Source organism: Tursiops truncatus, chromosome 5 (assembly GCF_011762595.2).
Source record: "Tursiops truncatus isolate mTurTru1 chromosome 5, mTurTru1.mat.Y, whole genome shotgun sequence".
Lineage (NCBI taxonomy): Eukaryota > Metazoa > Chordata > Mammalia > Artiodactyla > Delphinidae > Tursiops > Tursiops truncatus.
Genome location: NC_047038.1, coordinates 56,032,374 through 56,044,469, shown reverse-complemented (window position 1 = coordinate 56,044,469; position 12,096 = coordinate 56,032,374). Strand labels below are relative to the sequence as shown.

Here is a 12,096-nt window from a genome sequence, read left to right as displayed (position 1 = left end):
TCTCACTGTCGCGGCCTCTCTTGTTGAGGAGCACAGGCTCCAGACGCGCAGGCTCAGTAGTTGTGGCTCACAGGCCTAGTTGCTCTGCGGCACGTGGGATCCTCCCAAACCAGGGCTCAAACCCGTGTCCCCTGCGTTAGCAGGCAGATTCTCAACCACTGCGCCACCAGAGAAGCCCCCGTCCCTATTCTTTTGTCTGTTTTTTCTTTTTTCTTTTGCCCTACCCAGGTGCTTGAGGAGTTTCTTGCCTTTTGGGAGGTCTGAGGTCTTCTGCCAGCGTTCAGTAGGTGTTCTGTAGTAGTTGTTCCACATGTAGATGTATTTCTGATGTATTTGTGGGGAGGAAGGTGATCTCCGCATCTTACTCTTCTGCCATCTTGAAGCTCCTACCCTCCTAACTTTTAGATTTAAAGCAAACATCACAATGGAAGTGAGTAAATTTGACATATCAAAATTTGGGCAATGCAGTTATATTTCACTAATAGGAAATTTAAAAAGGGGACTGAGCATCAATTATCCAAGACTATGATAAATAAAGTTAGAAAAAATCAACAAATCATACCTAAAAATAGCAAAAGGTAGAAAACAATACAGAAATGAACAGATATTATTAAAATTGAAAATCAACCTATGATAGAGGTGATTAACTAAGGCACCTTCTGCCTTAGTTCTTTGTAAAGACCAATACAATTGAGAAATGCCTGGAACCTCTGGCAAGAATGATCAAGGAAGAGAGTAACTAATAAGTAACCAATATCATAAATGTGAAAATGTTACTAAATATATCTCTAATTTTAGAGAAATTTATAAATCTGGGTGTTATTATGAATGTTAGGTCAATAATTTTGGAAAACTAACTGTGTACGTTCTAGAAAAATAAATTTACCAGAAGCTCACATAAGATAAAACATTAGAATTGTTGATATATATTTAATGTTTAGTGACTTCCTATAACTCTAGGCCCAGATTGGTTGACTGATGAATTCTAACAAATATTTAAGGAGGGAATAGCATCTCTCTTTACAAAAGCTCTAATAATAAGAAGAGGAGAAAAGATATTTCTCAACTCTTTATGAAATCAACATCGCTTTGATATCAAAACTTGACAAGTTCATGGTAATAAAAATACAAATCAGTCTTACTCACGAACGTAGAAGCAAAAATCCTAAACAAATATCAGCCAATAAAACTCAGTGGTTTAAAGAGGTTGTTACATCAAGAACCAAGGAGGTAGTATTTTAGGAATTCTAGAATGGTTTGCTATTTGAAAATCTATCAATACAGTTCAGTATGTTAATATACTACTACTAATAAAAATGATATAATTATTTCAAAATATTCAGAAAAATAATTTGATATTATTCAGTACCCATTCATAAGCAATCATTGGAAACTAGGATTAGAGGATAACTTTATTAAGATGATAACCATACTTAGCGTATTCAGAACAGATCACATATATCTGCGAATTTTTTTAAAAAGTCTGCTTTGTTCACATGGTACTTCATCTCCTTACAAAGCTGTATGTAATTTCCTTTGTGTTGGGAACCATGTTATACAATTAATTTTGTGTTTTTCTTTGGCAAATACAAATACTGGGAAAATAGTACACAGTTAATTACAAAGTCAGTGCTTTTTCGTCTCTTTACTTGGAATTCTGTTGATTCATATCTTTGTATTGCTAATTCCTTCTCTTTATTCTGATTTACTCAAAGATCATCTTTTCAAATCATCTTGGCCAAAATGATTCCCTGAGGTCTCTCTGAACAAGTATTCAGCTAAGTTACCAGGGATAAAAATAATCACCATATGTGATTACACATTCATACTTGCATGTCACAATATTTTTTGAGTGCTTCTAAGTGTCAAGGGTTCTTCTACTTACCAAGGATAGAGTAGTGATGAAAACACAATCCCTGATGTGCTTTATTTTGGAAGGAGTGAGACAGTTAAAATAACAAATATTAAAACTTCAGAAAATGACAAAGACTCCTTGATAATAAATCACAGTAGCAGATATAAAACAAATTGTTGTAGTACTTTTCATCCTTGGGTTCTTCCTTTCAGTGGCCACCTAAGATTAATAATATATGTTCATAATTCAAGAAAATAGATTGTGATAATCACTTTTGGCTTAAAGATACATGCTCCCAAAAAACAGTGAAAGGAGATTATGTACATATTTTTATGGTAATCCTTACAACTAAATTAAAAATAAAGTCTATGTGTTTTGATGAACATTTTAAAATAATAGTACCACATACTGAGGACTTTCAAGTATATTTAAAACAATTTTAATGGATTATTTAGTAGAAGTTCTATATTAATAATATCACTTTTCCTTTCCTCTAACCTCCAGAATTTATACTACAATTTGTAGAGCACACACTTCTTTTTATAAAGCTCTTGTCATTTTGTAGTGGTGCATTACTAATCAGACAATTATTCCATACTGGTAAAACATTACTTAAAGTATATATTATAGCTTATAGACTATTAAAGTTACCCAGTTATAAATTGCTTACATTACCTAAGGTGTCATTTGCTACACAGTTCAAAACTACTTGTCCTTTCTCAAAGCAAGTGTTGCATAATTATAGTAAGTGACTGCAATTATAAACACATAACTTTCAAGAATGACATTTATTGACTTAATTGAAGTAAATTTCGATGAAATTTTTTCCCTCAAACATAAAATTAATAAAAACTGTCCTTTGTAGAAAATCTCAATCATGTACATTTTGTAATTTTTACCTCCTGTGTTCATTTATGTATTCTTTTGTTCAATGAATACTTTTAGAATATTTAGTATATATAAGGAAATGTACACAAGAAAGTCAACAGAACAAGCACTATAAGGTAATGGGTGTTAATTAAACTGTCAAGCAAGTGGCATCTGTGGCTTATTATTAGGAGTAGAAGTCTGAACTCTTCTGTCCACTGCATTTTGATATCAGAGTTGCCAGAGAAAACACAATGCAGTCAAGCATTGGATGGAACAATGATTTACTCACCTAGAGATAAGGCAGAGCAAGATTAACTTCATCAGTGGGTATCAGTACCCCATTGCCAGCAGGTCCCTCCCAGCAGTGGACACAGGGCAATTAACCTGCAGAAATCCCTTTTGTGCTGCAGCAAAATGATCCTGTCCCCTCCTGGCAAGGGACAGATATAGTAGTGGGTTGGCCAGGTGCCATATGAGGCACATGCTTAAGCAAAACAAAGAAATACACATTGAGTCTGAACAGCAAAAGCCATTCCCACACAATGTGATAAATGCAGCACAAGCTGTGAGGTTTCTTTATCTGTTGGTAAAGAAGTGTTCCTTCCTCAAGGCCCATTCTTATGTGGCCAAGTAGAAACCCAAAAACTGCATGTAGGATATTGCCTTTCCCAACAGAATTCCTGCTGAATTCATGCTCAGTGGGAGCCACCTAGGAGATTGGCCCACCCATATGCAATCTTAGCTTGACTTGGTAAATGTATGGTGGCTAAATTGAGAGAGACTACATTCTACGATAATCCATATTGGTCAGATTATATGGAATTCTACCTTATTTTTAACATCGTATCTTAGAAGAGCATTACTGTAAGACTGTACATAGAGAAAAATATTCAGCACAGTAAGACTGGAAATTTTCGTTTAAGGCAGAGTTGAAGGAGTTGGGGATGTCCAGTGCTAGCCAAAGAAAAATAAAATGTATATTGAGGAAAGATAAAGGAAGTATAATTTGTGCTAAATTTCTCATAATAAGGGTGCAATTCTCAATAAGGTTCTAATTTACATAGTAATTTATATGTAAATACAAAATAAATTTACAATAATTAATAAAAATGTTTTAAAGAGACAGAAACATAGAGTTAAAGTAGACCAAAAAAATACTATAAAAGATATAAATGGGAGATGCTCTCTGGAAGTAGCCGGTGGTGAAAGGAGCATGGTGGGCAAAGATGATTCAGGCAATTCTGGTTTTCAATAATCACAGGAAGCCCCGGCTAGTCCGCTTCTACCAGCGTTTCCCAGAAGAAATTCAACAGCAGATTATTTGAGAGACCTTCCATCTAGTTCTCAAGCGGGATGACAACATCTGTAACTTCTTGGAGGGTAGAAGTTTGACAGGTGGCTCTGACTACAAACTGATTTATCAGCATTTTGCTACCCTCTATTTTGTATTTTGTGTGGATTCATCAGAGAGTGAACTTGGACCTCATCCAGGTTTTTGTGGAGACTCTGGATATGTATTTCAAAATGTTTGTGAATTGGATTTGATCTTCCATATGGATAAGGTGCACTACATTCTTCAGGAGGTGGTGATGGGTGGGATGGTGTTGGAAACAAACATGAATGAAATCGTGGCTCAGGTTGAAGCTCAGAACAGGCCGGAGAAATCCAAGGGTGGCCTTTCAGCAGCGCCCGCCCGGGCCGTGTCTGCCGTAAAAAACATCAACCTGCCAGAGATGCCTCGGAATATCAACATTGGCGATCTCAACATCAAGGTCCCCAACCTGTCCCAGTTTGTCTGAGGGTGGAAGATGGCTGAACTGAGTCCTTGGAACCAGCAAAGCTGAGCCAGTCCTGCAGCAAAACCCGCTCTGCGCCCTGGAGGAGGAGTCCCACCTCAGGCAGTGGCCCCTGCTGTCCTGAATCGGGAAGGAGTCCTGTGTCCACTGCCAGCCTGTGCTTGCATCTCACCTATGGAGCACATGCCTAGTGGCTCTACTAGAGTTGGCACAGCCAGAATCCTTTTGTATAGCCACAATGTCTCATCACCATCTCCTGTGGCATACACTCCTCACTGCCACAGTCCTGGCTCTGCTCTCCCAGGTGTTTATGTGCAGGACACAATCCAAATCATAAGCCTGTTGTTTGCCTGCCCCCACATTTCTGCCAATAGGGAGGGCACACCCCCACAGCCAGATGGGTCCCCCTCAAAGGGGAGAGGCCCTGTGTCTGTAGAAGGCAAAGCTGACAACATGTGGAACATAGAATTATGACTCTTCCAGGTTTAAAATACATTCTCCTCTCGAGGAGCAGAGGGGTCAGTTATGAATGATGAGTCTTCTTTGTCCAGGAAGCCCACTGCTGTCTACACCAGCTTCTGGAGCACGAGAGCATGAGCTGGGGTCATGTGTTCTGGACCTGGCACAGGGGAAGGCTGGGGACACGGGCTGCCTGCTGGCTGAGACCGGTGGCAGTGCAGCATCTTCTCCCCAGTGTGCGAGGGGTCCCTGCCTGAGCTCACTCTGGGCATTCCCTGTTCCCCTCAGATGACAGTCCTCTAGAGCTAGCTGTGGAAACCTGTATATGTTTACGTGTGATTAGAGTCTTTCTTCCTGTGGTTAACTTAGAGCTGAAGCTGCTCCTCGAAGTAGTGCGTCTTACTCCTGCGCTGCCTCGGGGCCAGGTCTCAGGTATGATGTTGAGCTCCCTTGAGATTAGGGAGCTCGCTGCACCATCATGGTAAAGCCTCCCGGCCTGGGGACTTCTCGTGCCTGCTGGCCGGTGGCCCAAACTTTCCTCAGGCCTCCTGATGCTGTCGCAGAGCCCATCTGAGATGGTGCCCAGCAGGACCGTGGTCAGGACCACGTCTTTTCCCGCTTTGAACAGTGCTTCCTGTGCTTGGTGCCCTTTGCTCCCTGTAGCCTCTTAACCTCAGTCTTTCGGAACATCTCTGTTCCGAGATAACCTCAGAGATGGGCAGTGTTGATCAGAATGTAGGCCCTCTTATGTTGGAAGAGGGAAATGTAGATTAATATACCTATCTGATGTTAAAACCTCTGATATTCTTTTAAAGAATTTATTTATTTTTTAAACAGACATTTCAGCATATTCACATCCCTCTCACATTTGCTGAAACTGATATACGAACAAAGAAGGGAAACGATATTTGCTTTGCACCTACTGTAAGGTGGCATGAGCAAGATCCTTCCACAATCCTTACAACAGACATTGTTATCTCCATTTTGAAAGTCAAGAAAGTAAGACTCAGAGAGGTCAAGTAACCTGGTTTAGGTCACAAGGGCTAAGAATTGAGACTGTCTGTCTGCCTAAATCCACAGTTCATTTCTTTTCACTGCTCAAATGGCTTCTCCCAATTTTATTTTCTTTCTTATGGGTAAGGAAACCTCAAAAAGTTTGGGTAGCTTCTCAGAAACTGTGATAAAAACCAGCTTGGTAGCCAGTGACAGCATCAAAGAGTGTAAGCTGGGGGGTCCTCCACATGCCTCCGTTGAACTGGTGAGGAAGCAGAAGCCCAGAGTGTTGTGTTGTGTTAAGTGTTGTATCAAGGGTCACAAAGCTAGAAACAAGTCATTTTTCTCTTTTTAAAAATTTTTATTAGGGCTTCCCTGGTGGCACAGTGGTTGAGAGTCCGCCTGCCGATGCAGGGGACACGGGTTCGTGCCCCGGTCCTGGAAGATCCCACATGCCGCCGAGCGCCTAGGCCCATGAGCCATGGCCGCTGAGCTTGCGCGTCCGGAGCCTGTGCTCTGCAACGGGAGAGTCCACAACAGTGAGAGGCCCGCGTACCGCAAAAAAAAAAAAAAAAAAAGAATTTTATTGGAGTATAGTTGATTTAAAATGTTGTGTTAGTTTCAGGTGTACAGTAAAGTGAATCAGTTATATGTATACATACCAAAAAAAAAAGATATAAATGATGTATTTAATGAATAAATCCAAAAGACATATATTGAATTCACATCCTGAAGGAAGGAGTGAACTTTCTTTTCAAGGGCTCATGGAACTTTATAAAACTTCAGTAGATTAGAAATTTTAATAACTGAATCTTTAACAGAAGCCTGGAAAACAAGAACATCAGAAAAATGAACTTTAAAAAACATAAACTATCCTTAATGATTATTTTGTGGCAAAAAAGAAAAATTGATCCTAACTTGCCATACACTTTGTAAATAATAATAAACATGTCATAATTAAAACTTTGAAAATTAAGTAAAACAACCCTCAGAGGGATATTTATAGCTGAAATATTTAGATTAATAAAAGGAAATAATTTATTTAATTGAATTATCTAATCATTTAAAAGGGTTAGACAGATGATCAACAAAACAAACCAAAGGACCTGAAGAAAGAGCACAGTGAAGTTAAAAACAAAGGTTAGTGAATTGAAAAACAATGATCACAATTTAAATATTATTCATTTTTTGAAAATGAAAGACAGCTAAGCCTATTAAGAAAAAATAAGGAGGAAAGTGGTATTAAATTGTACATGAAAAAATAAACTCTAAACTCTGTAAAAAAAACTAGAGAAAATTAAATGTTTTATACCAAATGTAATTGTAAAAATGGACTCCAAAAATATTGGGATAGTAAACTGACCAAATATTCTGGAAGAAAATTATGATGCCAGGTACACAGAGCTCTGTGCCCCCATGTCAACCCCTTCAAATCTTTCGGAAATATAAAATGCTGCTACTACTTAAACTGTTTCAGAGTTGAGAAGAGGGAAAATTACAAATCATTTTTACAAAGGATGTATTGTATCATTGTATCAAATTCCACAATAATATGCAAATGAAAAAATACCACACACTAGATTTACTTTTGAAAAATGTGAAAGTACTTGAAACACATTAAAAGAAAGAAATCATCATGTGAGATTGATTCTAGTAATAAAATGTAGAATTTATTATTCAAAATCTGCTATTTTCAGTTTATGAAGATTGATCAAAGGAGAAATGATATTAAAATTCTCTATAGATGCTTAGAAAGCAGTTGACAAAAATTAATATCCATTTCTGTTAAAAAAAACTTTTTGGAATACATATGCACACACACACACACACACTCACACACTGGAAGCCACAATTATGCTTAAATGTGAAATACTAGGTCATTACTGTTAAAGTTAATGATGCCCAATATTGCCACTGTTTATGTACACTTTCTGGAAGAATTTGACAATGCAATTAGGTAAGAGAAAGACATGATTGCTATAAACATTGGAAGGAAATTATCTAACTTATTATTTGCAGATGATATGGATTTATACCTGGAAAACATGAGAAAGTCAGTTGAAAACCCCTTGGAAACAACAGAAGAATTCAATAGGGAGCTATTTACAAGATTAAGATATAAAAAGCAATAGCTTTCTTAGATAAACATTTTAAAAATAACTGGTGACCTCTCTGCAATTGGACCTGTTAAAGCAGAGATAAGTAACCAACTACCAACGATAATGTAGAAAGACCCCTCTGAATGGGAGCACAATTATTTTGGATGAATTCTAAACTTTTAGCCATGAGTTTGGGGAATCTGACCCTAGGAACAAAGGCTTTTGACCCTAGTGGCATAATTCCTATGATTCAGCTTCCTGTAGAACCTGCACCTATTCTGATAATTCTTGTAAGTGGCATAATTCCTATGATTCAGCTTCCTGTAGAACCTGCACCTATTCTGATAATTCTTGTATGTGCAATGATTTTTGTTGAATTCTTCATTCTGCACTCTGGTCTTGGTGCCTGAGTGTCTTCTTGGACATTGAACCTTGGCCCATTGCTCTAATCACCTGAATATACATATTTTAATTCCTGTCTCTGTTATTGATCTGAACTTAGCTTGATCCTGACAAATAGACCATCCCAAACTGTGAGTTTTTTGATGGCATGGATTTTTGTCTTCATGTTAGAGCTTCAACATGTATTAAAAGGTCTGACACATAATGGGCATTAAGTAAATAGTTATGAAAAGAATACATACAGTTGTCCCTCTGTATCTGAGGGGAATTGGTTACAGGACCCCCTCTGGATACCGAAATTCATGGATACTCAAGTCCCTTATGTAAAATGGCATAGTATTTGCATATAACCTATGCACATCCTCCTGTATGCTTTAAATCATCTCTATATTACTTATAATACCTAATACAATGCAAATCCTACATAAATAGTTGTAAATACAATGCAAATGTAATGTAAATATTTGCCAGTGCACCTCAAATTTAAGTTTTGCTTTTTGAAAGTTTCTGGATTTTTTTTTTAATATTTTTGATGCACAGTGGTTTAAATCCATTGATGAGGAACCTGTGTATAATGGAGGGCCCATTGTACACTGATTTGCTACATAATTCAGATTCACAAATTTGTTTTTAAGATGAGGACTTTTCCCAGTTTCGCTCTGCATAGCTGCTTCCAGGCTTCTGTCCCAAATTTGTGGTTTGGAGCTTTGCTCCTATTCATCCTGTCCAAAATTATTTCTTCTAACCTAGAGTTTCTTCACTGGGGATTCATGCAAGCCCAGAAAGCCTAGATGAAGGATTCAGTTTTTGATTTTTCTTTTTTACCACTACCCTAATTGTACTCAAAAGCTTTTATTTATATGCATATATTACTAGTTTTATAGTTCATAAATTTCACCTGAGTTACATTATCTCTCCTTTTCCTATGCTTTGCTTCATCTTGCTGATCACATACCAGTGCCTTCCAGTACTAAACCTCAAATTGGAAACTGACAATGCTGGTACTGTGTTTTATGATAATATATGTAGCATGATATCAATAATTTTTTAGTTGTATGAAGGCTACATCTCCTGGGATGTTGTTCTTCATGGCACACTCTCTCCAAGAAACAGTGTAGCAATTATAAATGAATTTTATAAAATTTTCACCACATTAAAGATATATTTTCTGCAAATAATAAATCCAATGATCTATTCTCCTTTTATTCTCCATGTGCTTGATCTTTACACATAGTGCTAGATCAAATATCAAAGGTAGGACAATATTCTCATGGTATTGACCAAACAGGACCCACTTACTTATATTAAAAATATGGTTATTTTTCTTTTTTTAAAATTAAAGACTTTTGTTTTGAGGGCAGTTTTAGGTCTACAGCAAAATTGAGAGGAAGGTGCAGATATTTCCCATATACCCCTTACTTCCACATGTGTATAGCTTATCATTATCATCATGTCCTACCAGATTGTACATTTGTTACAATAGATGAACCTATCTTGACACATCATAATCATCTAAAGTCTGTAGTTTACATTAGGGTTCGCTTTTGGTGTTGTACATTTTAAGGGTGTGGGCAAACTTATAATATGGGTCCACCATTATAATATCATACAGAGAAGTTTAAAATCCTTTGTGCTCCACCTATTCATTTCTCCCTTTCCACTAATCCCTGGCAATCACTGATCTTTTTACTATCTCCATAGTTTTGCCTTTTGCAGGATGTCATATAGTTGGAATCATACAATATTTTCCATTTTCAGATTAGTTTCTTTCACTTAATAATATGTATTTAAGTTTCTTCCATGTCTTTTCATGGCTTAGTAGATCATTTCCTTTTATCACTGAATAACAGTCCATTGTCCACAGTTTATCCATTCACTTACTGAAGTACATCTTGGTTATTTCCATGTTTTGTAAGTTATGGATAAAGCTGATATATACATCCATGTGCAGGTTTCATGTGGACATAAGTTTTCAGCACCTTTAGGTAAATGCCATGAAGTGTGATGTGATTGCTGAATCCTATGGTAAGAGTATGCTTAGTTTTGTAAAAACTACGTTAAAATTTCTTGCAAATTTGTGCCATTTTGCATTTCCATGAGTAATGAATGAGAGCTTCTTTTGCTCCACATCCTCACAAGTACTTGGTGTTGTCAGTGTTCTGAATTTTGGTCATTCTAATAGCTGTGTAGTGGTATCTCATAGTTTTAATTTGTATTTCCCTGGTGACATATGATGTGGAGCATCTTTTCATATGCTTACTTGCCATTTGTATATCTTCTTGTTGAGGGGTCATTTAAGGTCTTTGGCTCATTATGATGGAGAAAAGATAGTCTTTTTTTAAAATGGTTCTGTAACAACTGAATATCCACATGTCCAAATGAATCTAGATACAGACCTTATACCTTTACAAAAATTAACTCAAAATGGATTGTAGACCCAACTGTAAAACATAAAACTGTAACACTCCTGGAAAACGACATAGGATACAACCTAGATGACCGTGTATATAGCAGTAACTTTTTAGATACAACACAAAAGTCCTGACCCCTGAAAAAAATAATTGATAAGATGAACTTAAATAACATTAAAATAATGTCTGCTCTGTAAAAGACAATATTAAGAGAATAAAAAGATAAGACACATGCTAGGAGAAAATATTTGTCAAAGAAACATCTGGTAAAGGACTAATATCCAAAATATATAAACAGCTCTTAAAACTCAACAATAAGAAAAGAAACAGTCCAGTTGTAAAATGGGCCAAAGATGCTCCTCAGTTACAGCTCAGGTTTTCCTACCCCAGAACTGATTTCCATGGAGGTTTCTGCGTATGAGTCTCTGCTTTGGTAAGCAGTGACTCCCTGTGTTTGCCTGTCTCTCCAATCTTGAGGGCAGTGGTTTGTCCTCTGTCCTCATCTCTCTTAAGAATCCAAAGGGAGCTGTTGATTTTTCAGTTTGTTCATCCTTTTACTTGCTGTTTGAATGGAGTAGTAATTTTTAAGCTCCTTACGGGCAGAACCAGAAACTGGAAGTCTATCCTGATTTTTTTTTTAAAGAACAAATTTATCCCCTGCTTATTGAAAAATTGGTAGTATTTTAAAAACAATGTCCTGAATGTCTTATATTTTTTAATTTAAGAAATATATTTTAGTGTTTTTCCACATATGTCAGTATATAGAGAGCATTCTTATATTTTCTTATAACTGTACTTCATTCAATTTTATGTAGGTACCAAACCTATTAGTAAACCTTCAAAATATCTTCCAAAAACTTTCATGTATATCATTTTGCACACATACATACACATATATAAGATAAATATTGATAGGTAGATACCAAATTGACCCTCATAGGAGTCCTATCTATTCAAATTCTCACCAGCAATGCATTAGAGCACTTGTCTGTCTATAGCTACATCAACACAGTGAGGTATCAAATTTTGGATTTTTGCCAGTCTGAAAGGTAAAAATGGTATTTCAATGTGTTTTTAAATTTCTATTTATATTATTATAAGTATTAAGTTTGAGCATATTTTAATATATTTAAAACAAATTGGCATTATATATTCTTAACCTGTTACTTCATATCCTTTGGCCATGATTTCTAGGAGCTCTTTGTATATGA

The 12,096-nt window shown here is 36.6% G+C and overlaps 1 long non-coding RNA gene and 1 pseudogene across 1 annotated transcript in view; both read left to right on the top strand.

Moving 5' to 3' along the window:
• Positions 1-12,096, top strand: part of LOC141278684 (uncharacterized) — a 60,331-nt gene that overhangs the window by 21,244 nt on the left and 26,991 nt on the right. The window lies entirely within an intron of this gene.
• Positions 3,943-4,524, top strand: LOC101320508 (AP-3 complex subunit sigma-2 pseudogene; annotated as a pseudogene).